Source organism: Callorhinus ursinus, unplaced genomic scaffold, assembly GCF_003265705.2.
Source record: "Callorhinus ursinus isolate GAN/ISIS: 27379988/994484 unplaced genomic scaffold, GSC_fseal_2.0 scaffold6, whole genome shotgun sequence".
NCBI lineage: Eukaryota > Metazoa > Chordata > Mammalia > Carnivora > Otariidae > Callorhinus > Callorhinus ursinus.
The window spans coordinates 33,237,949-33,265,415 of NW_027397068.1; the positions used below are offsets into that span (position 1 = coordinate 33,237,949).

The following is a 27,467-nucleotide window of genomic DNA, read 5'->3' on the forward strand; positions in this document are numbered from 1 at the left end:
TTAATGGAACCTCTGGCAAAAAAATGTAAGAATAATGGAGAAGAGTCTTAACTTTTAACAGAAAGTTAATGCAAACGATTTTCAAGTTAAAAATAGATATTTGTTGGGGCCCCTGGGTGGCTCAGTCGGTTAAGGGTCTGTCTTCAGCTCAGGTCATGATCCTGAGGTCCTGGGATCGAGCCCCACATTGAGCCCCACATTGGGCTCCCTGCTCAGCGGGGAGTCTGCTTCTCCCTCTCCCTCTGCCTCTCCCCTGCTCATGCTCTCTCTTGCTTGCTCTTTCTCTCTCAAGTAAATAAATACAAACAGGTATTTGTCTTCAAGTTTCAACAAATGTGCTAAAACAACGAGACAGCCAAGTTGGGGAGAAAGGAAAAGAACCTTGATCTGTACCTCACACCACACACAAAATACATTTAGGATTTAGATCTAAATTAAAAATGTAAGAGATTTATAAATATAGAAGATAAAATTATGAAATTTCTACAATAAAACACAGGACAAGATCCCTGAGACAAAGATTTCTTAGACCAGACACAATATTTACAAAATTTAAAAAATAAAATTGATAAATTGGACTTTGTCAGAATTAGAATTTCTGGTCTTCAAAAGATATCATTAAGAAAATAAGAAGGCAAGCCACAGACTGGAAGAAAATATTGTTAATATATGTAACGATAAAGGACCTATATCCAGAAGGAAAAAAGAAAAAAGAAGAAAAAAATCTTAACACTAAATAATGAGAAAATCAACCACTTAAAAACGGCCAAAAGAACTCACTTCATCAAATAAGATGTACTCACAGCCAATAAACACATGAAAAAATGCTCAACATAAGTCATCAGGGAAATGAAATTTAAAATCATAGTGAGAGACCACTTTACAGTCATTAAACTATATAGGCCAAACATTAAAAAAAAAAAAAAAGCTGGCAATACTAACCCTTAATGAAGATGTGATAGAACAACTGAAACTCTCCTATGTTTCTGATGGGAGGGCAACCATGCTGGAAAACAGGTTGGCAGTCTTATAAAATTAACCATATACTGACCATGGTGTCAATTCCAGTTCTAGGTATTATTTACCCATGATAAATAAAAATATGTCCACAAACAGACCTGTACAAAAATGTTTATAATATATTTATTTATAATAATCCTATAAACTGGAAACAACCCAAATGTCCAACAAAAGACGAATGGAAAAACACAGCTGTGGTATATCCATACAACAGACTACTCAGCAATAAAAAGAAATGAGCTGATACACCCAGCAAGCTGGATGAACTTTTTTTAATTAAGTAGAGCAAATACGGATTGTATGATTTCGTTTATATGAAGTTCTAGAACAGGCAACACTCAATAGTGGTAAAAATCAGATTAGTAGCTTGCTGGGGAGAAGGTGAAGGGATTACCTGCCAAGGTACATGGGGGGACTTGCTAGGAAGATGGAAAAAAATGCTCAATATCTTCATTGTGGTGGTGGTTAGAAGATTTGTCAAAACTCACCAAACGTACACTTAAAATGCATGCATTTTATTGTATGTGAATTATGTATCAATCAAGAAATTTAAAATAGATGTACGGCTATGAAGATTAGAAATAAGAGAATTCATTAGACTAGTGGTTTATAAGCTGTAGCTTGCATAAAAATTACCTGGGAGGGAATTGCTAGATCCTACCCCAAGTTTCTGACTCAGTAGGTCAGGGGTGATGCCCCAGGAATGTGCATTTCTAACAAGTTCTCAGGGGATGCTGACATTGCTCCTCCAAGGCACAGTGGGGAATGCCTGCCTTAGAGGCAGACAAAAGTGATCTCTAAATTGAGTCAATTGGATAGCTCAATTTCAGCAAGATGGCCTTGCTGCAGTTAGATACAGAGCAATTTTACCAGATTAAGCCATACGTACGTGTCTCAACTTAATGGGAATAAAATTTAGTATTTTGAGTAATTTTCTGGAAAAATAAAATGAGCTTTTTATTTGCTTTCATGGGTCCCAGGAGTCCCTGGAAATTCATAGAGAGAGTTGGCAAATCCTCTGAAATTCAACACAAATTTTTTGTGTGCATGCTTTTTTTTTTCCCTAGAGAGAAGACAGTTTTCATCAAATTATCAAGTGAATACATCGATCAAAAAGATTAAGATACACTAAAGTAACTCTGTGAGTATCCTTTCCATTTTTAATTTTCATATACATGAGTTTTCTTCAAAGCTAAACAGTAAGTGAACATGAAAGCTTACAATTTCATTTTTTTTAAATTTTTGCTGAGCACTCATAAATTTTAGATTGAAGGCTTGGCATAGATATTATGTAGGTCACTAACAGTGAAGAGGAATGAATAAGTGCTCACCACTGAAAAGTAATGAGCACAGAAAGAGTTGCAAGACATTCTAGAAGTGTAATTTTTGCAAGTAAGATTAAAATTAAGATATTCTTAATTTTGTGTTATTATATTTCACCTTTCCCCACTTTTTGGTTTCAGTGTAATTAAAACAATAAATAATCATGCGAAATTAATAACTATACTATGTGACTCGGACAATATATGAACAACAGATCATTTGTAGATATAAGAGTATTTTTATTTGTGCGTATAAATTTTCATGTGTAGAATATGCAAACATGGTTAGGATTATTTCCTACCTATTTTGCATTCTGTATAAGTGTTAATGGAACTGCCACACATAATATTATAATACAGCACAGCTCCCTATTCATTGTCCACTACAACTCCCTTTATCCCCTGCAAATATAAAAGAGATATATTTTCAGTCTTCCACCTATCCTAGACACACATTCAGGGGGTTGATTTAGTTTCTCAATAAGCTATCAGAAACCTTGTTACATTCAATTATTTTCATAAAATAGAAAAAAATTACAAACAATCATACAGCTTAACCATCAACAGATTTAGTAAACTTATTTAGTATTCATATTTCATAATATGTCAAACATTTTCTACAAATATGTGGTCCACCAACTGATACTCTGTGACTCAGAAGTGCAGAGAAAACAATTTGATTGTAAAATATTATGACCACTACTAATTCTTTCATACTCTGTTTTATGAAAAGGCCTGACTTTTCTTTTTCTGCACGCTTTTCAACAGGTTAGACTTATATATGCCCATGGTCTAGATAACGTAGGGACACTAAGCTCTTTGGGAGACAAAAAAACTTAACTCTTATTTAAACTTTGTTTTCTCCCCCATTTTTAAATCTCTGCATAAAATCACCTTACAGAATATTATTTTCTCCCTCTTCTTGTCTGAGCTGTTGCTAACAGCTTTTAATTTGGGAAGTCTATCTCTGAGTTTTCTGCGCCTCACTGGTTTCAGCTCAATTGTTTCTCTAGCCAGCAGAGCATTTCATCTCTCGTGAAGGTCACCGCCGGCTGCCAAGGCTCTGAAAACATACCATCTTTTCATTCATGCTGCAATCTAACCCTTCAGTGCCATCAAGAGAAATGGAAGCAGGCATGGGACTTTTTTCTATCAACAATTATTGAACTTATTGTTATATAAAGTGAGTTAGGCCATCAGTGCACAAGGACCTTGCATAACTCCACCTTTTTTTCAAGGCAACAGAAATTATTTTTTGTATTTTAGTGGTTTGCCTGTCTACAGGTAATTATTTGTATAAATTATACCATAATGTCATCTGTTTTTGGAAGTAACTCTTCCAACCATATCGCTACCAGTTGCAATAAACCAATGATGCAGGAAGCAGCCCCGATCTAAGGACACTCATAAAATGAACACCACATTGGCCATCTGTTGGAGGAGGGATGGCATTAAATGTAATGTGGGCCTGGAACGCATCCAGTATTGTTTACTCTGTCACATATCAGATGAGCACTGAAATCAAATTGATGATTTTTTAATTCCAAGGGGACAAGGAATGTAGAGAAGAGAGAGAGGATTCCAGATATATCCAAAAGTATTCAAGTGACAACTTGATTCAAAAAGGAAAAAAAGTAATAAAAGTAGATGATCTCAGAGCAAGAGTAATCCACATTATACATGCCAAATATTTATATTATTTGGCTAACAGAAACTCACTATAAATATTACTTATGTGTTCTACAGTTAATGCTGCTAGAAAAAATAAGGCCCTCCTAGATGAACAAGGTCAAGGAATCATCAGCACAAATTATGTCTAAGCTTTTAAAGGCAAGAATTTTTTTTATATTTTAGGTAATATAAAAAATGTATTAGATTATTTTATATGCTAATATTTTAGATCAGCTTATAAGAAAAAGTTAATACTGTGACTCATGAGTTGCTGGGGTTTTTGTTTGTTTATTTAGTTCCAATGCAATGAAGTTGTTGCATAGCAGTTACACAGCTAGTTTGAGGAATACAGTGAGATTTTTCTTGTAAAAGCAAGTTATTCCAGTGTGTTTTAATGGGAAATTCACTGAAGTCTGATTCAAAGATCTGGTTTAACATCTTAGATTTTCCACTAATTTTATTAGTGAGGTGACTTTGTGCAAGTAATTTAATTTCCCTGATTTGTGGTTTCTTTAAAAGGTAGAAATAAAAAATGAGGAATTTATGTCCAATATCTCTGTAAAAGCTAAGGCATTCTAAGAATGTAAATAATTTTATTTTCATTTTGGTAAATCTTGGAGGAATGCCCTTAGAATCTGTCTTGTTCTTATGTAGAAGTGACCTCTCCCTCTCCAAGTAGTCTCTTCAACCTGCATTACTCACAAGAATAATCTTTAACACACTTGGAGTAAACAGAAGCATGTAGTTCCAGTTAACTGATCTCCCTCCAGAATGAAGTGATAACGGAAATGCAAAGGAATTCTAAAATCATCTTAAAATCACAATTAGAAAAACACTGTTTCTTCAGGGTTTGGGGCAATACCTATGGATATGATATCTGAATAGTATAAAATGATGTTTTTGATTATTCCAGGTATAATGGAAAAGACACTTCATGCATCCACCTGTTCACTTAACAGATATTCACTGAGTACCTACAGGGGTAGATTATGCATCTACCTACTTGGGACCAAAAGTGACATGGGGCCTGTCCTTACAGAGCTTGTTTTATTTGGAGAATGACACCAACACAGGTCAACCAAAACATTCACAAGTTGTCCAAAGGCTATGAAGGAACCACAGAGTAATGGGGGCTGTAGGAGGTCTGGAGGGTGGGGGAATTAGAATACCATAATAGAAGAAGTAAGTTTTTCTCCACTTCAAAGTCTGAACTATCAGCTCTTACACATACAACTGGAGAGAGCTAAGCCCACTGCCGTGAGAGCAGATGCCACCCAAGCTCCCCTACCCTGACCTGCCAAGGCTCATTAATCTCCACCATTTAACACTTCACTATTTATGGCTCCCCAACCTGGAGAGTAAACTACATTCTGTCCACTTCGTGGCTGGCCCATAATATAAGGTGGCCAATTAGGAAAAAATGCAAGGCCTACACTAGCCAAAAGCATTGTGCCTATTTTTTGAGCAAAAACTCTTAGCAATGCTTTACTCAACTTCAGTCTCTTCTTCATTGATTTCAAAATCCACGTGCATTGCTTTTATAATTTATCTATCTACTCATCACTGCATTGTTCAAATTTTTAGGTTTTTTCCCCTCGCTCACTCATTCTCAGGAATCTAATCTCAGACTCTTTAAGCAGATTAAAAAAAATAACTGCCTGACAATAAATAACTGTTGTGGGCAAAATTTTAATAGTAAAATATAGGTCACTGAATCTCCCCACCGAGTCTGCACATCATTATTTCCTGTTTCTATACCCAAATCCATTCTCTTGAGTGGTTTTTCCTCTAGCTCTGCATAACTAACTAATCCTACTGATCTGCCTCTTGGAGGTTACGCCGTAAGCTTAGAGCATCCAGCATCTTGGTTACAAGGAAGAGCTCTTGTGTCAGCCGACCCGGGTTCAAATGCCCACTTGACCTCTTATTACCTGTGGGATGTTGGGCAAGTAAATGAACCACTTGGGGAAATAGAAGCATTTACCTCATCAAGTTGTTATGAGGATTTAGCTAATATGTAAATCACTCAGCATCATGCTTGGACCCAGCAAGTGCTCAGTATCTGTTAGCTATTTTAACTCCATAATCTTTTTCTAAGAATGACTAAAACATCACTTTTATCAGTTCCTATCAACCCACGGAGGAACAAGATTCAGGCATTTCCTATTATCTTGTCAGTCTTTTTGTTTTGCTTTGTTATACTTGCAACCTAAATCAGTGACCATCCACAATATATATTTCAAATACGCATCTAATTTTGTTTATGCACCTTCTATTAAATGTGATACATGTATATTTGTATATCTCTAAAGATGTTATATATTCCAAGTTCTTAGAGAAAGTGAGAACGCAATCTGTTTAGTTTTCTTAAACTTAATACATTTCTTTTGGATTATTCAACTTGCATGCACCATTATGCAACACTTGTGAGTTAGAGCAACTCCTCTCCTTTGAGTTCAAAGATGTTAACTTTTGGGAGTGATTCCATAGACAAATAATGCTTAAGAGAATGATCTCTATTCTATTTTTTCTCTTTTTAAGTAGCCTGAATATAAATACCATTAATATCATTAATGTCATTCTTTCAGAGAGTGTACATCCTCCTTCTATACTTAAAAACTATATTGGAAATCATTACATACTTTTATTAAATTTATCTCATTCTTTCTTTTGGTTGAATAGTATTCTATTGTATGAATATAGCTTAATTTATTTTATCAGTTCTTCCTGATGGAAATTTAAGTTTTTCCAGCCTTTGTTACTACAAACAATATTGCAATAAACATACTTCAGTTCCTTTGCACACCTGTATGTCGGTAAGTACCTGATTCTAATTTTTTGTTAATGGCTCCGCCACTATCCCAATCAGGTTGAGAATCTTATCTCTTTGACCCTTCATCATAATAGATGGCAATCGGATTCAATCAGTTCTTTATTGCATCCAGTCTTTTATTAGAGGAAGAAATGGTGGTGGTGATTGATAATAATAATAATAATAATAATAATAATAATAATAATAAAGATAACTAACAGAACTTATTCTTAACTACACAAAAGACATTCCCTAGAAAATCTTATAAAAATTGCTGGTGATGGGAAAGTACTTTGTAGGCAACTGCATTGTTCTTGGGACTTTATATGCATTATCTTTAATTTACACAATTAGATAGGTTTTATTATGCCCATTTTTCAGATGAGAAAACTGAGGCTCGGGTCAAATTGGGAATATGACCATGGTTACAAAGTACTAAGGCTAGGCTATGTACCTGGTTTCTCTTAATTCCTACATGTATACTCTGCCCTCAAATCTATGTCTCTGTAATGCATGATACCAGTCTTTATATGCTGATTGATTATATCTCTAAATCCTTCTGAATCTATTCAGTGCCCACCACGATCTCACTAGTCCAGGAAGACTACCGAACTAGCCTCCTACGGGGTCACCCCGCCTTGCATTACTTCCCTCAAATTTATCCTGCCCGCCACTTGCCAACAACCTCATTCCAATATAATTTGATTATATTGTAAGATTACTCTTTCAGTCCAGTACTTATGCTTCCTCAGCATCTGGATCCACTTCCCTTGTCCCTCCCTGATACCTACCCTGCTGTGGTAGCAATCTCAGGGCGCGGGGACACTCTAAGTAGGTATTCATGAAGTGAGGAAGGACGCAGGGGAGGCACTGAGCTGATAGGTCTCCCAGTCCCTTATGTCATGTTCAACAGAATAGTTTTATTTTCATCTGCTTTATGTGCAGGGGAAAGGGGTCATGTAATATTTTATTTGAAAAAAAAATCCCACAACATTCTAATAGTGAAAAACAAAATAGAAAATTATTAATATTGTGGAAATACCAGCTCCATTAGGACAGGCAGGTTTTTCTCTCGGGCACTGCAGTATTCTCATTGCCAGAACAGTGCCTAGAAAGTAGTCAATAAGCATTTGTTGAAGGAATGAATAGGTGTATGAATTTAATTAGCTTTGGCTCCACGGATGTACTAACAGAAACTTTGGGCAAGTTACCCAACTACAAATAAGCCTCTTTTTTTCCCCTCCTGAGGAACATTCCGCTCCCACCCAGTAGCATTTTGGAGACTGAAAATGTAAAGTACCCAGCACAGAAACTGCAACAGCCTGACCTCTGCACTTACTGCTCTCTCTAGGTCAAAATCTATTTGCTGTTTCATAAATATACCTGGAATTTCCTGTTTTCCTTTAAAGTTTTTCTTCATCAGAGCCACTAAAGGCTTTTCCCAGAGTTTTTCTCAATTAACCAGCATCTGACTACTTACTTGTTTGGCATTTAGCCATTTCCCGTAGTGATGGGAGGTGGAGAAAAATAAGGCTAGCCTGGTACCTGTTGGTCACTTAATTATTTAATAAATTTGTGACTTAATAGAACAGTCTTTCAGATTAATTACTAAAATCAGACTTAAACAAATGAAAAAGATACTTTTTTCTTGCAGTCACTATTGAATTTACTTTTCTCTGTGCCATTTAATGTAATAAAATTTTTTTCATTTTTACAGTGCTTGATAGTACATCGACTATTCCCTGATTGCATGTGCAATTCTTATTAGTAATAGAATTGCTAGCCCTTCCAAAATTTCTAATAGATGTCGCTAGCCGTTTCAAAATTTCTATCACCAAAGTCAGAGAAGGAAAGCTCTCCATACCTGCAAATGTATTTCCTGTATAACCAAAAAATAAATGTGGTTTTAAAGTAGCAACATAATGTGTCTTTGGGAATGTGTATATATTTTCAATTCGTTTTATCTGAACCCTCAAAATGAATAAATCTATGGTAGTCAACTGGTTTCAAAGCAACTTAACCTTAATTTTAAGACCATACTAAAAGTATTGTCTGTACAACCTTCCCTAATCAAGTTTGAAAAAGACAGATGGGCCTGCTTTTTCCTTGCACTGTGTTTATAGTTACAATCTACTTTTGCTCATATAACACATTAAAAAAATCAGCCGCAGAACTGACATCAGAGAAAATGATTCCAAATTCTAAATATATAGTCTAAATTCAAAAGGCAACAGTGAAGCATATAAATTCCCTGTTGATAATGACTCAAATCCATTTTAGCAAATGTAATAAATGTGAAGAAACCTATTTGTGAAAGGACAGGAATCCTAGAGGTCATTTCTGTAGAAGCTGCTAAGATAACCCTTGAGAAAACTCCTTGCAGACATTTCTCTTCTTGCCTTCTATAGTTCTCAATCTCTCTGAAGGTTTTTTGGGTTTTTGTTTGTTTGTTTGTTTTTACTTACCCACTAAAAAGACTAGATATCCTGTAGTTTTGAGAAATGGCCAGCATTTATATGTAATGCCATAGACAGTATTAAGCTTCCCAAATATTTGCTGCTCCTTCCTGGGGGAGAGCTGTATTTCTTTGCCTCATTCATGCCAGAGTTGACCACAGGAATCGACTTAGCTAATAACATGAATACAAGGGACTTGTGTCACTTCCAGCAGCATGCTTTTAGAGCCAACATGTCCTCCACAGTGATCTCTTTTCCCTGCACTAAAAAATCAGCAATGGTCCTCATAGATGGTGTTCTGACAGCCTGGGTCCCAGAGTGCAGATCCCTTGGAGCAGAGCCCTCCAGCCTGAAATGGAAATGTGGTGGGAGGGAAAAATGAATGTTCGAGGTGTGAAATTGCTGTGATCAGGTCCTTTGTTACCTCAGCACAACCTAGCCTATTCCTGACTAACACATGCGGATAAGAAGTCATACACCAGAATGAAGGGGAGCTCTTTCACCTAGAAGGTGCAAGGGAAAAAAAACCAAAACCATAAAGCAGGATTGTTGTTGGGATTAGAGGAAAAAAACATATTTAACAATACATAATTATAAAGGAGTTAAGGATGTCCATTTGGGTGATTACTAAGTGTGTAAAGGGGGATACAGGTAAAATCATTCAATTGTTAGTAAGTACCAATAGAACAGGAATACTTAAATTTTACCTTCAGAAATCAAAGCATTTTTCACTGTAGCCTGTAGTGGGTAATATGACCGGCGGCAGGGGTCGTGAATTTATGAAAACAGATAGACAGGAGTTCAGTTCCTATCTCTACCCCTTCCTAGCTGCTCAACTCTGACCCATTTAATTTAAGGTGATAGTCCCATTCTATAAAAGTGGAATATGGAAGACCTTGTCGGGTTATTGTGAAGGTAACAGAGAATGCATGTTAAGAGTCTAACATAGGACGTGACATACACTGGCTGCTCGATCAACACAAATCTTATTGCTTCTGTATATTTAGTTTACACAATGAATAGAAAGCTAAAGTATACAAAAGTATCCAGAGTCCAAAGCTATGGGTGGGCCTCGGGTGAACTAAGGAGAACTGGTTTCAGGCTTTGGACCTTAATTTGAGACAGAAGATATTTTCAAAGATTCTCAGGAGAACAAGACAATTTTAACATTAGGGCCAAAGAGATCTAGAAGGCTGTTTTGAAGGGATGCTGAGTCAGGAGGTGAGATTTAACAAAGACATACAGAGAAGATTCCAGCAGGAGCACTGGGGGGCACTGACTTCTTTCTGTCCTTTGTTAGCTCCGGAGAGTGAGAGATTTGAAAAGAGGAAGAACAAGGAGTTTATATGAGATAAAGCCCACCTAACCGAAGAGTTACTGTGCATTGCTATAGTCATTACTGCACATAAATGTGCCTTCTTGAAATGGTCCCCTTTAGACAACAGCTGCCAGGTATCACTGACACCCAGTATAATTCCTGGGTGAGAAAAACTGAAAAGCTTCTAAGTGGTAGAAGCTTTTCTACCACTCAGGTGATCAGGTGAAGAGAGTTATACTTGTGTTCCCTTGAATGTCTTTTCTGAAAATGTTCATTTCTAACTTGGCCCTGGAGGGGCAAGTGGTTCTTAACATGGGTAGGTTTCTGGTTTCAGCTCATCACTTTTATTCATCATTTACACATGGCTTTTGACATTCAATCACAGTACAATAGAACAAAATCCTTGGACCTAAAACATTTTGATGCAACATTAGTTTGATGGCTCTGACTCCAAGTTTTAAAAAATGAACACCCTTCCCCCCAAATTATTTAATCACTATGTAGGCTAAGATTTATTCTCCTGAGTTTCTTACAGATACTTGCCCATCAAGATAAATTCTCTTAGAAAAAGAACCAGGGTATTTCATGGAAAACTGTATCTTTGTGCATTTTAGGCATCACTTGTCAGTTATTGATTTATTTTTATGTCCTTTGCCTCCTCCAGCCTAAGCCTATTCCAAATGTTGAGACAACTGGATGCACAAAGTCTATCAATAGTCTCTCGGTATGGTGACATTCTGAAAGAAGACTTTTGGTCAACATATTCAAGTGCATTCAGATGGACCAGGAATAGATCTGCGCACTTGAGCAAACCCCCATTATAGACTTTCACTTATACCAGTCTGTGGGATCACCACTCATGCTTTCTAGTGATTCCACTTGAGGATAATGTGTTTTATCCAACTTAAGGGGCATTATAGCATAGAACAACTTCAGTGATATGGCTAATCAATGAAGTACTGTGAAACTAGGAAATGATTGTTGTACATTGAGGAAATGTCTACACTGGGTCCCAGTGTAGAGAAAGGAACATTTAAACAAAGATTTTAAAAAACCCTTTGGGTTGCTTTGCAGTAGGAAATGAACCTTGAATGCATCAGCCTAATCTCCCACTTTCTGAATGAATGGTTTACTAAATTTAGCATCTGTAAATGATTTATGAATCCACTGCAGTAGATATGGCTTGCAGCAGAAAGGATTCTACAAGTCAACTTGATGGGGTTAGTTATCTAGGCACAATTGATCAAGGGTTTAAATAAGAACCTATTTAAACCACAAAGTTAACCTAGGCTTTGTAACAAAGGCTGTCCCAATTTAAAACTGTGTACCCTAGACCAATTTTGATAGAAATTAGAGGACCTGGTTCAACAATATGGTGGGACAGAAACATGATGAAAGTGTTATTTCTTTGTTAAGGTGGGTTGGGTTTGGAGGATGGTTTCCTTAGGAGTTAGCAGAGAAGGTAGTTTTTGCTTAAGGCTATTGTGCATGTGAAATACACACAGAGAGATGGAGGGAAGTGTCTCAAGAAGTTTTGCTGCATCCCAAGATTCAAATTGCTTGTTTACTATTTTGGCTGTCAAAGTATTTCTTTGACTCAATGTTAGGCATGTTTCAAGACAAAAAGAAGAAAAAAACAACGAAAAGGAAATGAAAAGGAAAAAAAAAAAAAAGCCCACTCAGCTTTAAGCAGGTATATAAGGCCCCTAAAAGCTTTACTCAAGTAATTTTCCATTTAGAGCTTCTAGACTGAGTTCACGGTTGACCTCCTAAGGGAAGTACTTTCTTACTCCTTTCCCTCATAGTCTCTTCTTTGTTCCTCTACTCTTCTTTAATATGTCCTATAACTATGATTTCATTCAACAAGTATTTATTGAGCATGTACTATGTGCCAGGCAATACTCTGGCATACTCAGGGTACATTGGTGAACAAAAATTCTTGTTCTCCGTGGAGTTTACATTCTAGTTGGTCGGAGGGAAGAAATGACAATGCATTAGTCCTTATTTAATTGTAATGTAAGAATTCGCTTTCTCACCTGACTCCATGAAGTCTAAGGACTGTGTTTTGTTCATCTCTATGGCACACAGTACGCCCTCAAGAAGTATCTGCCTAATGACTGAATATGGAATTCTGAGTAATGACAATATTAAAAGTCAAAGATGTTCTTAAAAGAGAATATTTGTGCCTTCATTCCTCAGTACTAATTTATGAACTAGCGCAGCAATTAGAGCAGATGCATAGTAGAATTTCCAATTTTATAGATCTAATTTTGGAAAGTTTTATAGTTGAAACATTGAGTTGTCAAACATATGCAATTTCAATGATCACAATACTTCTTTTCAGTCAATGTCCTTGAATCCTATAAACTGTTTTCAGTGAATAATCTTCTATTCTTTGTTGGTTTCTAAAGCACAAAATAAAAATAAACCTCTATTCTTAATAGGATTTAAATGCCAATGTATTAACAAGATTCAGTAGGGCTTTAAATTTAGGATGTTAGTGAAGTTTTGCAGTTTAATAATCAAAATAACTCTTCATAGGTCTCAACTAAATGCTCACTTACATATTTATATCTAGTATCCATACCAATGCTGTTTCTTAAAATTCACTTTTTGCAAAAGCTCCTTGAAACAGAGATACACTCCTAATTTTTTTTTTCTTTTAAATACCTTTGCTAGTTAGACTAAGCAGTGTTAATAAACAAAGATGGTATAGTGCCCAGTCTGGGGATGTGAACTCAGTCTGTGGTCACAGTGTACTTGTGCATATTGGTTAAGTATCAAACTAGTGGGTTGGCCCCATTCTTTGTGCAATCTCCACTGTTTACCTTGCTGCAGACTGTCTCGTTCATGCTGCAGCCCCCTTGTTCTTTAGCTCATGTCCACTAGAGGGTGAGTGGGAGAGAGGAGGAAAAACAAAGAAGGTTAAGTTCTGGAAGTCGGCTGACCAGTTTGAGGATGGAAGTTTTTTTGAGGATCAATTTAGGATTCCTTGATTCATATTCATTTTGCCTCTTATTGCCATGGATACATAAGCTTTTAGGAATATAGCATTTATAGTGGCAAGTTACAAGATGGCAGTATATTATACTGAGTCTATTTTTACAACATAAAAAATAAATGCTATCCAGATAACTTAAAGCAGCATTGTGGAAACATACTATGGCCATCTCATAAAAACACCTTCCAGACATGCAACATCATTCTTCTTACTTCAGACCTGGGACCTCCAGTAACTGTTTCAGAATTGGGTCCCACAAATGGGAGAAAATATATTAAGTTCTGGGACTGGTTTCTGCTGATAATGCCACAATAAGCGGATCTGTTCACATGTCCTGAGTAAAAGATTTAAATAATGAAAACAGCAAATGTCACTGAAGTCAAGAAGCGCTAGTGTTGGTGCTCTCCACGGTCCTTCCTACTCCACAAGCAGCAGCAGCTAGCTCTCCCCTGCGAACTGGTGAGGTCAGGAAGGCAGCACCGTAGGAAATACTGACCACCTACTGTGATGTTTGGAGTCTCACCCTTCTAAATTCTTTTTTGTTTTTAAGATTTTATTTATTTATTTGACAGACAGAGACACAGCGAAAGAAGGAACACAAGCAGGGGGAGTGGTAGAGGGAGAAGCAGGCTTCCCACGGAGCAGGGAGCCCGATGTGGGGCTCGATCCCAGGATCCCGGGATCATGACCTGAGCTGAAGGCAGACGCTTAACGACTGAGCCACCCAAGCCACCCAAGCGCCCCTCACCCTTCTAAGTTCTTAGTAAGAATTCCAGGTGAGAGCAACACCAGGAAGTCGCAGAGAAATAACAGGGGCAGTAAAAGATAAAGGACAAGCCTATATGATCAGAAGGAATGGATGGGACGTACAATCAACTTTAAAATCCAGAGCGTATATTAAATCTGAAATTTGACCGCATATACTTTTCAAATACTCTACAAGCTAGAGTTGTGTATCGGGTTAAGAAGAAAAGAAAAAACACAGCAGTGTCTTAATGTAATGTAATCCAGAAATTACTAGTTTACATGGGTTAATTGTATTTCTCTCTCTGACATCCAAACACCCACTGCCCCAGCCCCAGACATACACACAGACTCAGACACAAAAACAATGACACACAATTCCAGACTGGGAGCCAGTGGTTGGCACTGGACTACTCTTTATTCCTTGTACAACCTGCCTGGTTTTTTGTTGTTTTTTTTAAACCACTTTTACAGTTGTTGTTTTTCTTTCTTTTTGTAACCACAGACACTCCCACGTAGCACCAGCTCATTCCAGCCAAACTGTGTGTGTGTATTTTTAAATAAAGAAAACAGGTCTTCTAGTTCTGTGTTAGCAAAGTCACCTCTTTCACTGCCAGTGCTAATGCTAAACATGTAATAATACTTTATTGTCATGAGCAGGAATCTGCTTTGCTAATTAAATGCAGCTGTCAGTAATTACTACTTGTCAGTGTAATCTATTTTAGGGAGCTCTACTTTAAATGATAAAAGAGGGGCCTGATATTGAGAGGGTGGGATAGGCAAGGTGACTGCTGACTTCCCCAGATCAGAAACTCACTCTTTTTTATGATCAATGAGTAACTTTACTGTCAAGATACCTTAAGTGGGTTATTCTGTATTTCTTTGGCGCATGAGTAATAAAGTTTGCAATTACATAGTTTTTTTCATATCTGAAATCTAAATGTCACCCTTCTGTAACACCAACAAGTACTGTGACTTTTCAGAGTTAAAAATACAACGATGGTAATCTGTAAGAAAAGCATCAATAGTGAAATCACTATCATCTCTACCATCAAGTAGAGTTCAGTACAAATGCACCTTCTAATTCTCACAAATGTACTAGACAGAGGAGTACCACTTTGAAAGGTGCACGGGGGTAGTAACTATTTCTTCTATACTTTTTTCAATGATATTCAACCAGGTTTTTCTCTGGGAAAATGTTTGACTTCAGCTTACATCTTCGAAATTTACAAATGAAAAACATCATGGCTTTTGTTTATAATACTAATTTATCTTAGCTGATTCTGAAATGAGCCTAAAACTCTAAAAAGCTCTGATCTACCTGCCTACAAGCAATGTCAGGACAAAGGTAATGGCAGCCCAACTCCCTGCACGGGACAGGTACTGGAGCGGCCACAGATGCTGGCATTGTGTCCAGGGTCCAAGGGGAGCACACCTCCTACCCTCACCTCCCCTTCCTTCCCCTGACATTGAAAATGAATGTGGCGGCAGTGGGAAGGGGAAGCTGGAGTCTGAAGGAATGAAGTGATGGCGTGGTGGAAGGACCAATGGGGAAAAACACAGCACGGGGAACGAGGGGGCTTGGCGCACAAGTGGTTTTACCCCACACAGGCTCAAAGACTTATCACACCCCTCACGGCCTCCTGACTGCCTCATCCTTCTTCTCCCACCATCTGTTTTATATCCAACACTCCAATAGTCCTCGTGTTACTGGATAATTAATTATCTTGTTATAGGTCCCAACAAATTTGGCAGCTATTCTTCTGCATACAGCACATTATTTAAATATAATTAATAATTTGGTTGTTCATCCCAGACAGGGAAAAAAAAAAAAAAAAGCTTTCCCAATGGAAAATAATGAAAAAAGGTAAAACTAGTAGAATGTATTTTTGAAATATAGTAGGCAAAAGACACTAACTTGTATTCTTTTTCCTGGGTCTCCTTCCTCCTTGGGTAAGGGATGCAAGGTCCAGTGGGAATGGTATAAAGTCTCCCTTTTCCCTTACCTCCTTTACTGAGAATACATGAGTTACTCCACATATTTCTAAGAAACCAAAATGTTAAAAACTTCAAGTGATCAGCATCTCAGTCGAAGAAAGAACACACTAAATAGCTACTCAGCTCCTCAAGAAGTAGGGTTTATTCAAAGGGAAAAACCATTAAGACAAACATGGACTGTGGTGAGACCTCTGAAATCTTTTGGCTTTTATGGCTTCCTATGACAATTTCACTGCATCCTTAAACAGCCTGTCATATGCCAAACTCAGTCTTTTGAATCAGCTGAAACATTCCTGGAATATAGTAGGTGCTCAAGAAAGAGCTGCCAAATGCACGAGTGATGACTTAGCGCTATCGTCACGGTATTGTTACTTGCTTCCCACTCCAGCTGGCTGAAGCCAGTGAGGGATATTTGGTGGCAAGTGTTTAGACAGCAGGGCCGGAGGTACACTTCCTACCCGTGGGCTGGTGATGATGGAGTGGGGAGAACATGAGCCTTGTGTCCTCACATGAGCATCCACAGGTTCCCCAGTGCAACACGCTCACAAAGATCTCATTTCCTTCTCTGCCTGCACCCCCTCCAACATCAGGCTCCCTTTTGCCAACTTGGGGAGCTAAGACCTACTTGACTGTTTTCTCAAAGAAGAAAAAATCTTCCTCCTTGAGCCCACTTTTTGTATCAAGGAAGTGCAAGCACAAACACTGTTAACATGTGTTTTGTCAGAATGTGTGCTCCAGCCCTGTGTTGGGTAAGCGATGATGGTGCAGGCCCAGGCTCCCAGGGCTGGTCTCCATGCAGGCATCTTCCAATATTCTTCTCTCTCAGCATAATTATTAGTATATCTGTTTAGCTTTCAAAAGTATCCCAGCTTGGATGGTAAATTCTATGATCATCTTCTTAAAACAAATATACGTCTTTTGTTTGGTTTTCTGACATTTTATCTTCAAACATATTTTGGAACATGTAATGTATGTAGAGAACCACCTGTAGATCAAAAATGGCTGATTGTTATTGTACTGGAATTAGGTCGCGGAGAACTTCATGCTTGCAAAAGAATAAAATTATATCCTTTGTCAAGGCAACAGAATTATTTGGTTATCAAGTTATATATATGTGTGTGTGTGTATATATACACACACACATATATATGAGTGTATATATACACACACACATATAATGAGTTAATATGAATATTATATTATACATAATAAATTATCACATATATGTATGTACATATAATATATACTCTTAGCTAAGGCACCTTTTAAAACAGAATATAGTTAAATTCTTACAACAGTTTAAAATTTCAAAGTAAAATAAATTTATACCTGAAAGCAAACAGGATTAACTTGATTCTACTTTTATATTGCATCTGGTTTTCTCTCAGCTTTAAGGCATACAGTGGGAATGTAATGTCTATACAACCAGGGAATATCAATGCTTTTATGTACTTCAGGGGAAGCAAATAACATAATACTTAATATTGTTTTGTTTTTAATTTTAGAAGTAATACCATAATAAAAGAAGACAGCTAAAATAGTTTAAATACTATATTACATGCATCAATATTTTTAGAGAATAGTACATTATATATGTTATGCTTTTGAAGGTAATGTTGTATTTGAATTTTTGAAAGGAATTTCTTGTTTTATTTGTATGTTCGGTTACTCACCAGGGGAACAGCTACACACACCTAAAAATGTTTCCTATTAAATATATTGAGGGGCACCTGGGTGGCTCAGTCAGTTAAGTGTCCGACTCTTGATTTCAACTCAGGTCATGATCTCAGGGTCATGAGGTCAAGCCCCAAGTTGGGCTCCATGCTACGCATTGAGTCTGTTTGAGATTCTCTCTTTCTCCCCTCTCCCTGTGCCCCTCCCTGCCCTAAAAAAAATATATATATATACATATATCAATCAAAAGGCCATTTCTATTTCTTTAGAACTAGATAGGATGTTAATGTGCTTATTATATGGTATTAGCTAATCTTTTGGCTTTATGGAGTTTTCCATTTGGTCATAGTGAAAGAATTTAATTTCATGTTTATTTCAAATCTTAAAAGAGAAGAGAAATTTCTATCTCACATTAAGTAAATACTCATAATTGATTAAACAAAGTATCTTGCTTTATAGGGAAAAATCATTAATAAATGACAATTAGATATATTTAAAAGAATTTGAAAAGAAGAAAAACTCAAAAATGAGCTCATGGACTATTATGGAACTTTCTGAGTCTTATAGGTAGAAAATAAAAATTAAAACTGTCTAGTTCTTTATAGACCATTATTAGAAAAATGGAGAGACCGAAATCTACTCCTCAAAAGTAGTAGTCTTGCTAGATGGATGCTTACCTATGGACACTGAGAAAACTGTTGAAGAGGGGAAATGGGATGGGGGTGGGGAGCAAGTTTTCCTTGATCTCAGGCAGAATGGGACCTTCTTCCTCATGCTGTGTCCTCACTATATCTTCTCTCCATCATCTAGCACATTCACTATATCTTCTCTCCATCATCTAGCACACCGAGTACCACCCATTTGTTTACCAGCTGGATTTGCTCTTGGACTTGCGAATTCCTTGAGAGCAAGGACTGAGTCACTGACCTCTTCAGCACCCAACCCACTGCCTGTTACACAGTCATTGCTCAGTAAGTGTATACCAAAATAAACCAAGCAAGTCAGTGAGTAAGAAAAAGGTGGAAAAAAAGCAAGGCAGAGGGAAGGATATGGCGATTATTTCTCCAATATTACAAGTGTATTTAGTGCTTCCTATATTCCAGACACTATGCTAGGCACCGGAGATACAGATACTGACCGGGGTGGAGGGAGTGTGCATATATGCCTGTCGGGAGGCCACTAACAAACAACCCAATAATTAAAGAGTATGATCTATATAGAGAAGACATACACTAGAAAGCCAACCCATCCTGGTTTGGCTGGGGGTGGGGAGGCTGCAAGAAGGAAAGAGGTAAGGAAACAAGGAGAAGTTAGACAAGCAGAGAGCACTCTAGGCAGATGGGCAGCAAAGGTATGGTGTGTGAACGAACATGCTCTATCCTTGCCTACAATCTCCAAATAACAGGGACCTCATGTGGGAGTAAAGGGGAGACGAGTCCCAGGCTGGGCCTTTGGAATAGTAAGATCTTTGAATGTTGAACTAGTCTGAACTTTACCCTAAAAGCAAAGATGCTGCAGGTTATTAAGCAGGGGGATGACATGATCAGGTTTGCATTTGGAAAAAATTGCAGGAGTTCTGACAAGGAGTAGAGACCTGACCAGTGAGGAGGCTGGTGTGATTCAGGTGAGAAGTTCTGACTGAACTGAAGCAGGCACACTGGGGCTGATGGGATAGGTATGAGTTTAGGAGGCCCAGCTGGCATGTCTTGGTGACAGACTGGAGGAGAAGAAGGAGCATTACAAGATGATTCCTACTATGATCCTTATAACTACTCTTCTTGGTTTCTCATTTTTCTTGAGTGTCTGGATTAAATAATGTCACCAACAGAAAAGAGAAAAATAATAGACATTATTTGACAAGAGGTCACATTAGAAAAGTAATGGTACATATAAATTTTCAAGCCCTTGATCTTATTTTTGGGCACTCCTTATTCAAAGGATGCTAGTATTTATAGAATTCAGCAATTCCAGGACGCCTGGGTGGCTCAGTCAGTTAAGCATCTGCCTTCGGCCCAGGTCATGATCCCAGGGTCCTGGGATAGAGTCCTATGTCAGGGTCTCTGCTCAGCGGGAAGTCTGCTTCTCCCTCTGCCTGCCACTCTCCCTGCTTGTGCTCTCTCTGTCAAATAAATAAATAAAATCTTAAAAAAAAAAGAATTCAGCAATTCCAAAATGAAATGCTGCTATAGTAACCCTTCATTGCCCAGTTGCTCATCTCAGAGTGGACAGGGTATGAGAATAAGATAAACACCTGACTGAACAAAAAACAGAGCTTTAAATGTTGAACTAGTTTGAACTTTATCCTAAAGTTCTTAGAAAATCAGGCAATAATTATAGCTGATATTTATTAGGATTTTCTGGTGTGCCGGATACTGCTATCAGGATAATGGGCAATAATGTTCTTCACTTTAAAGAGTCACACATCAGGGTTAAGTGGGCACTGTACATTTAGTGTAGATGGGGGGGAAGAGAAATAGAGCCATACCTGAATAAAAATAAAATGGAAAGAAGTACTCCCACTAGCTACCAATCCATCTGCTGGCCCATCATTCCCTCATGCACCCCAATGTCTGTCCCTGTTTTCTGTCTCTGCCTGTCTCCTATGTTCCCTCTGTCTGGATCCCTCAGCCCTGTTTTCCAGGTTCTGAAATGCCCAAAGGAAGAAGCCCTGTATCTGCCCCATTTCACCATGTGCCAAACACCATGGAAATAAAGATAATAAGAACATAGTAAAGCATAATCCCTGCCCTTCAGAAACACTTAGGTGCACAATGGAATGGTCTCTGGACCTTTTCTGGCTATTCTTAACAGAAAGGAACCATCCACATCTGCAGGAACCCTGTAGCTCCCCAGTCTCGAGCCTTTCCACTTCTCGACACTGTGTCCCTGGGAAAAAGCCCATTTCCAATGCCCTAGATCCTATACTATTTCATTCAGCTCAGAAAAAGTAAAGCAATTAGGAATTTCAGCCCACAGGCAGCTGGCTCACCAGATGAAGAAATTCCACTCGCATCGAGTATCAGTTCCCTATCATTGCATACAGAGCACGGATGCAACTATTTAGCAGGATCTTGGCAGACCTATTTAAATCTATTTAAAAATAGATCCAATAGTTTACTAAAAATTAATATGGTCTCATTCTTTGCTTTAGTGGCTGCTGCATATACAGTGGAAAATAGTGTGATATGACAAAGCCAAGAAATTAAACTTTATTAAAAATAAATCCCGCTTTTATTGCAGTAAAGACACAGGGAAATAGGGAGGTATGAGTTTCAAGGCCCAGAAATCCAGAGATGGTGCTCTGGGGCTAAATGCTCCTGAGAAGTCTGTTGGTGTGGGCACATGTGGGCTCTAGGCCAGATGGCATGCATTTGGATCATGGCTCCACTCCTCTAGCTCTAGGACTTCTCTGGGCCTCAATTTCTTCATCTGTGAAATGGAAAGATTAATAACATATGTCCCACTGAATGCTTCATGGGAATGAAATGTGTTAAGATCTGTATAATGCTTGGTACATAGTAAAATTTAAATTTTATCTAGTATCATTTATTATTTTTCCAAAGATAAAGAGATAAATAGGTATATTCATTAGGACAAACTAAACACAAAGGAAAATTAGTTCCTGAGCTTGATAGCCACATATCTATCAGAATTAAATAAGTTACAAAAACAACAATAGGAGCGCCTGGGTGGCTCAGCTGGTTAAGCATTCGACTCTTGGTTTCGGCTCAGATCATGATCTCAGGGTCCAGGGATGGAGCCATGTGTTGGGCTCCTGCTCAGCAGGGAGTCTGCTTGAGATTCTCTCCCTCTCCTTCTGCCCCATGTCCCATCACATGCGCACACACGTGCTCTCTCTCTCTTTCAAATAAATAAATCTTAAAAAAAAAATAAAAAATTCTAAGAATAAAACTAAATTTAACCTTTTAAATTATATTACTTAAATTTAATGACCAGAGTTGGAAAACAGCTTTTTACTTTAAACCACAAACTCTATATGGTATAAAAATATAAAAGAAAAAAATATATAAAAGAGAAGGAAATTTCTCTTTATCCTAACACTTCAACTCATATTGGATATCAAGATAAATATAAATATTTCAATGCTTTTCAATGCCTTTTGTTCTTCCCCATTAACTACATCTGTAGAAGAGGTTATACCTTCCAAAGAATTGTGTGAAAATGTATAGCTAGGCCCAGGAAAAAAAAATAGTGAAGTAGCTGACCCAAAAGCCTCCTCGTAATTTCTACGCTTGACACGGGCTTTTATTTAGAATCAGTCTGACACACAAATTTCTTCTCTTTATACCTTTCCCTCAATACTAAGAGAACCCATAGAATCTATGTTTTACAATGAAGAACAACCAATTCAAACATACAAAATACACATACGTATAAATAGATAAATAGAGAATAATGTGCCTATTATGTTTAACCATCTGTGATGTTATGGTGATGTTAAAGGTGATGATGATAACAACAATATCAATTACTATTTCCTAAACCTTTACCATGTATGACACTCTATGCTAGGCATTTTACATATATTATCCTATGGAAATCTAGAATTGGTATTTCCATAACCATATAAAAGAATATTACTAAGAAATAGAAAGGTTAAGTAATTTGCCCAAGATCCCACAGCTAATAAACCGTGAAGCAGGGCTTCTAATTCAGCCAGTTCTGTCTGACTCCAGTACTTATACTACAATAAGTGCCTTATTTATGTTGAGGCATATTCAAAAGCATTGTGATTTTTTTCATTGACTTGAGTTAGTGAGCTACAGTAGAGAGATTACAGTGACATGGTAATACGTTCCTAAATAGTTCTCCAAACTATACACTGGGTAAGATTGTTAATATTTATGATAGGACAGTTGTGCTACCTCATGAGCAGTGTAAAGATTGTGTTACTTAATGTTTGTTATGTCTTACATGTTTTTTTAAAATAAAAGGTACAATTATGGCAATTTTCCTTTTGTCAACTTTCTAAATTGAAACATTTTAATGAGTTTATTATTTCACCCTCCTTATGCCATTCTCCTCCTATCTCAGGCCATTCAGTCTCATAAAGATTATTAATCCACAGGGTTTCATAGACAGTAATGTCCTGAGATCATGACAAAGAAAAAAGTCTATTCAATATTAAATCACAGTGCAATATAAAGACTAATTTTTTTTTAACCTCTGGACTAGCAACTTGTAGAATACCCTGTATCAATTCATGCGGTAAACATTAATTGGATGCCTACTTGTATGTCCTGTACATCAGAATAGATTAAGTCTCATTTCACACCTTCATAAAAAACTCTGATTCCTTTGGCAATTTCCATATAGTAACACATATCACTGACCTCTACACAAGAAGTTCACATTATAAGGATATTATGGGAAGCATAAAACATTCAGGACCAGATCCTGTGAGCTATTAAAACTACTTAAATATGGTATCAGTTCTTAACTTACCTAATTTAAAAGGAGCTGAACCTAAGAAAATTATTGAGTCCATTAAAAACTACATTAAGTTATAGCTCTGCTCTGTTATTACTCTAGCTCAGGTTATGTGGGTGCTTCATGACAACTGCCTTCCTCATGAACTCCTTAAGAATTCACTCAAAGTTGATAATTGTCATAAATCTCAGCCGCTAGAATGTATTTGTTTTACCACTTCACTTGCTCCCTACTCGGCCCCTTATTTTAAAAAAATATCTGTTCAAGGGCAGTGGCATAGCATAGTGGACAGCCTGGCCTTGAATGCCGCCTCAGCCATTTAGGAGCTGTGGGGCTGGAGGCATTTCTTGAGGTCCACTGCACCTCACCTCCCTCACCTTCTCAATGGGGATGAGGATCAGACCCACTTTACCTATTTAGTTTCCCTCTGTAAAACCAGGGAGAACAGGGTGGCTACTGGAATTAAATGAGTTAATATGAGGAGAATTCTTTGGACAGTGAGGCACATATTAAATGTTATGATGAGAGCTTCTTAAATAAATTGTTCAAAAATGCTGAATACACTGCAATTTTTAACATCAAAGTATCTGAGCATTTGTATACCATTCTCAAGATGATGCTGACTTCACAAACTATATATGCCACAAAGGAGATTCTCTTCCTATTATTTAAAGTTATTAGACAAAGCACAGAAATATACAGAAACATAAATCAATATATAAAGATAAACTCTATATGTATACATATGAGTATATATGCATATATGTATCTAAAAGCATATGTGTTCACATATAAAACTTCCCCACCTCTCATGCACAATCCAGGTAAAGTGGGCTAAAAGCAAACCAACTCTTCAACCATTTTTTAAACTGACATAGTTTTCTTTCATAAAACTTTTCAAGAAAATGGAAAATATCCATTGTACCAAATGTTAACTAAGACATGATAATGGAACTTGCATAGGTGATCTACAGAAGTCCATTTATCTTGCCTATACCTTAAATGTGGATCTCCAGATATAACCTTTTGCTTCTGCTTTTGTTAAGTGTTAGCTGCTCTGAAATGTTTTTTGACTTAGATCAGTGATTTTTAAATGCAGTTATAAATAACTTGCTTTAATTGTACTTCTGCTGTAAAGGTTAGGATAACATCATGACTCTCAGAAACAAATACTGATTCTAGAGTGAGCGTAATGTAGCAACAATTAAAGTAGATTCTGGAGGGGAAAAAGTTACACTTGCACTGGTTTCAAAGAATTCATGTTAAATGTGCAGAAAAAGTAAAATGTAAGGTTTTTCTAAATAGCAGCAATTTAGGTCATAAAGAGAGTTTAACGAGTTTTGAAGTCCCCCTCCCTACATTAAAAGGATAAACTTTGAATGAAGATAAATCTGGGGTTTGCATAATTAGTCCCTGAACTCAACTTCTTCTCTTCTTTCAAACTACTTACCTTTTCTGAAAACAAACTATAATTCCATTACCAAACAATAACTCCTCACTTAACTGCGCTAACTGCAAGATATGAAAATATTCAAATAAAGTACTACAAAGAAATCCCAAAAAAGCACGCACATAAAGACCAATAAAATATACAAGGATTCACATAATTTCAATGGCACAAACCTAGTGGTACTGTTCACACTCTATTCCCGGAGTTGTTGGCATCATTTTTAGTAAGCATTCCCTCCTCTGCCAGCTCCCCTTACTAGGAAGTTATCTTGAGAGTTATTTCATTCATGAATGAACATCTCTAAAATAAAAGACCATCCTGCCAGACATGTCAAGAGAGCCAAAGAAAATTCTCCTCAACTAAAATTTCCATAAGATGTTTTCCTTTTTCTAAACAATCTTAACCTTTTTTTTTTTTTTTTAAATTAACCTGCTCTTTGACATATGATTGCATTTTTAAGAGCTGTTACTGTTTTGGAGACTATAAAAACAAAGAGGAGAAAAGGAGCAAAATATTTGCTGTGTTCTATGAATTTGAGTTCACTTTTTCAATGCAACAGGAACATTTGCATTTACTCACAAATGAATACTAATGACATATACAGATCTGGCACTGCTCCACAGAAATCATACACAGAAAGCTAGAGCAGTGCATGGGTAGTCCTATTTCTCCAAAGTATTCAGACAAAGAGCAAGAAGATTAAAGTCAGCATCAATTCTCTGAAGTTGAGTCATATCTAAATGATGTGGTGGGTTAAGAATAATGGTGGAATTTAGGATGAACGCGAAGTTGGCTAGATAACATCTCGTATGATTTTTGAGTCAACAACTCTTTGTTGACCACCTACTTTGGGCAAGATGCTGCTTCCCTAAGTAAGCCACTGCTCTGCAGTTCTTTATACAGTGTAGGAGTAAGCATCCTGCTTCTACCGAAAATCCCTGTTATTTAAAATAACATCCAGCTTAGCTTTGCATATGTGTGTGTGCTCATGCGCTCAATAAATACTTCTTGAATGAGTGAAAATTCAGTGAGTAAGAAGGTTATTCATTCAAAAACATCTGTGTATGCCTGCGAAATGGTAAGGACAATGATGAAAGCATAATCAAAACACTGTAAGGAGCACCTCCTCACAAAGATGTCAAAAAGGCAACTTCCAATGTTAAAATCTGAGGATGAGGTCTGGCTTAGCCTAGAAATCATGATCCTAGTACTTCTGTGAAACTCCACTAAATACTATGCTCATAATTTCCCACGTTACCTGATTTAGGCATCCATTTGAAAATATTTACATCATTAATGATGTTTCTATGCATTTTATTAATTGAAAAAAGAGTATTTTAAAATAGTTCAGAGTAATTTGGAAGCGGTGAGAGCAGTTTTCAATTTCACTGTTCAGACTTTTTGCACTAGAGGTAGTTAAACAACAGTTTCCTTCCATCATTATGTTTATTGTGTGCAGTATCTTCCTGCATCTCCATCAGTTCACTGGTGATTGACTTATACTCAAGTGAAGAATCCCACCCTGCCGCTCATTCAGTCACTTTAAGCAAGGACCATTTGTAAACAAAGGGAGGAGAGTAAGTAGTATTGTTTTCATTTCTCCTTTTAAGAGCTTCATTAGGAGAAACCACTAAGGTAACTTCAAAAAAAATCTGCTACAACATAACTGACATCAATAAAAACATTTTTTAAAATAGTTCTGATATCCAAATTTGTAATCTCTTTTCTTATCTTCACTTCAACTTTTTCTTGGAATAGAAACTGAGTAAATTTGAAGTAAACTGTAATGGAAACATTTGTCTAAAGCCCTGAAATATGTCAAAACTACTGAGCAAAGCTTTCAGAAGCACCGCCCTTGTAGCACTTCTAGCAAATCTGTTTAGAAAGGAGCATCTGAGCATCTTTACAGAAAGAACGACCACCCACTCTCCCTCACACCTCAACCTGACCCTGTATGCTATTTATCAGACTAAGTTTACATAAATCAGAGAAGAGTTACAGTGCAATTAAATGTACCCACGAAGTAATATGATATAAAGCACTTTGCAAATATTAAACCTCCCCTTAAGGGATCAATGTTTTCCAAGAAGAAGGTGGTATTAGGAGGAGGGAGGGAAAGTAGGAGAGATGGGGAGGCAGGGAGGGAGGGAGGGAAGGAGGGAGGCAGAGAGAGACCGACCCACCGGGTGAGCACTGGGGTAACCACGGATCAGAGCAGCAGCTCTCTTGGGTGGGCGTCCTAAAGCACTCAAGGAGGGAAGCCGGAGAACGGAGCCCACCAGGGTGAAGTGACTCCGGAGTTGAGGCGGAGGCTTGCTCGCTGTGTACCTGGAACCGCCAGGTAGAGGCGTCCACAAGAGTCTAGGAGCTCCTTCCCCGCTTCCCTAAACCAAGGCGAACGAACGCCTAAGTCCAAGGAGCAAGAGTCTCTGCGCTCCAGTCAGAAGCCGCAGCAACCTCGCGCACCTCTTAATATGACCGCCCCCTCGACTGCATCCATCTCGTGTGTGTGTGTGTGTGTGTGTGTGTGTGTGTGTGTGTGTGTGTGTG

At 37.5% G+C, this 27,467-nt stretch overlaps 1 protein-coding gene across 5 annotated transcripts in view; it reads right to left on the reverse strand.

The window, feature by feature from the left end:
* Nucleotides 1–27,467, reverse strand: part of HS3ST5 (heparan sulfate-glucosamine 3-sulfotransferase 5) — a 264,957-nt gene that overhangs the window by 236,732 nt on the left and 758 nt on the right. Inside the window, exon 1 of one of the 5 annotated variants that reach the window (XM_073893806.1) lies at nt 27,101–27,291. The exons of the other annotated variants lie outside the window; for them this stretch is intronic. The gene's annotated coding sequence lies outside the window, so the exon portion shown is untranslated. Of the gene's footprint in view, nt 1–27,100; nt 27,292–27,467 lie in introns of those variants that run through there. 5 annotated transcript variants of the gene reach the window in all.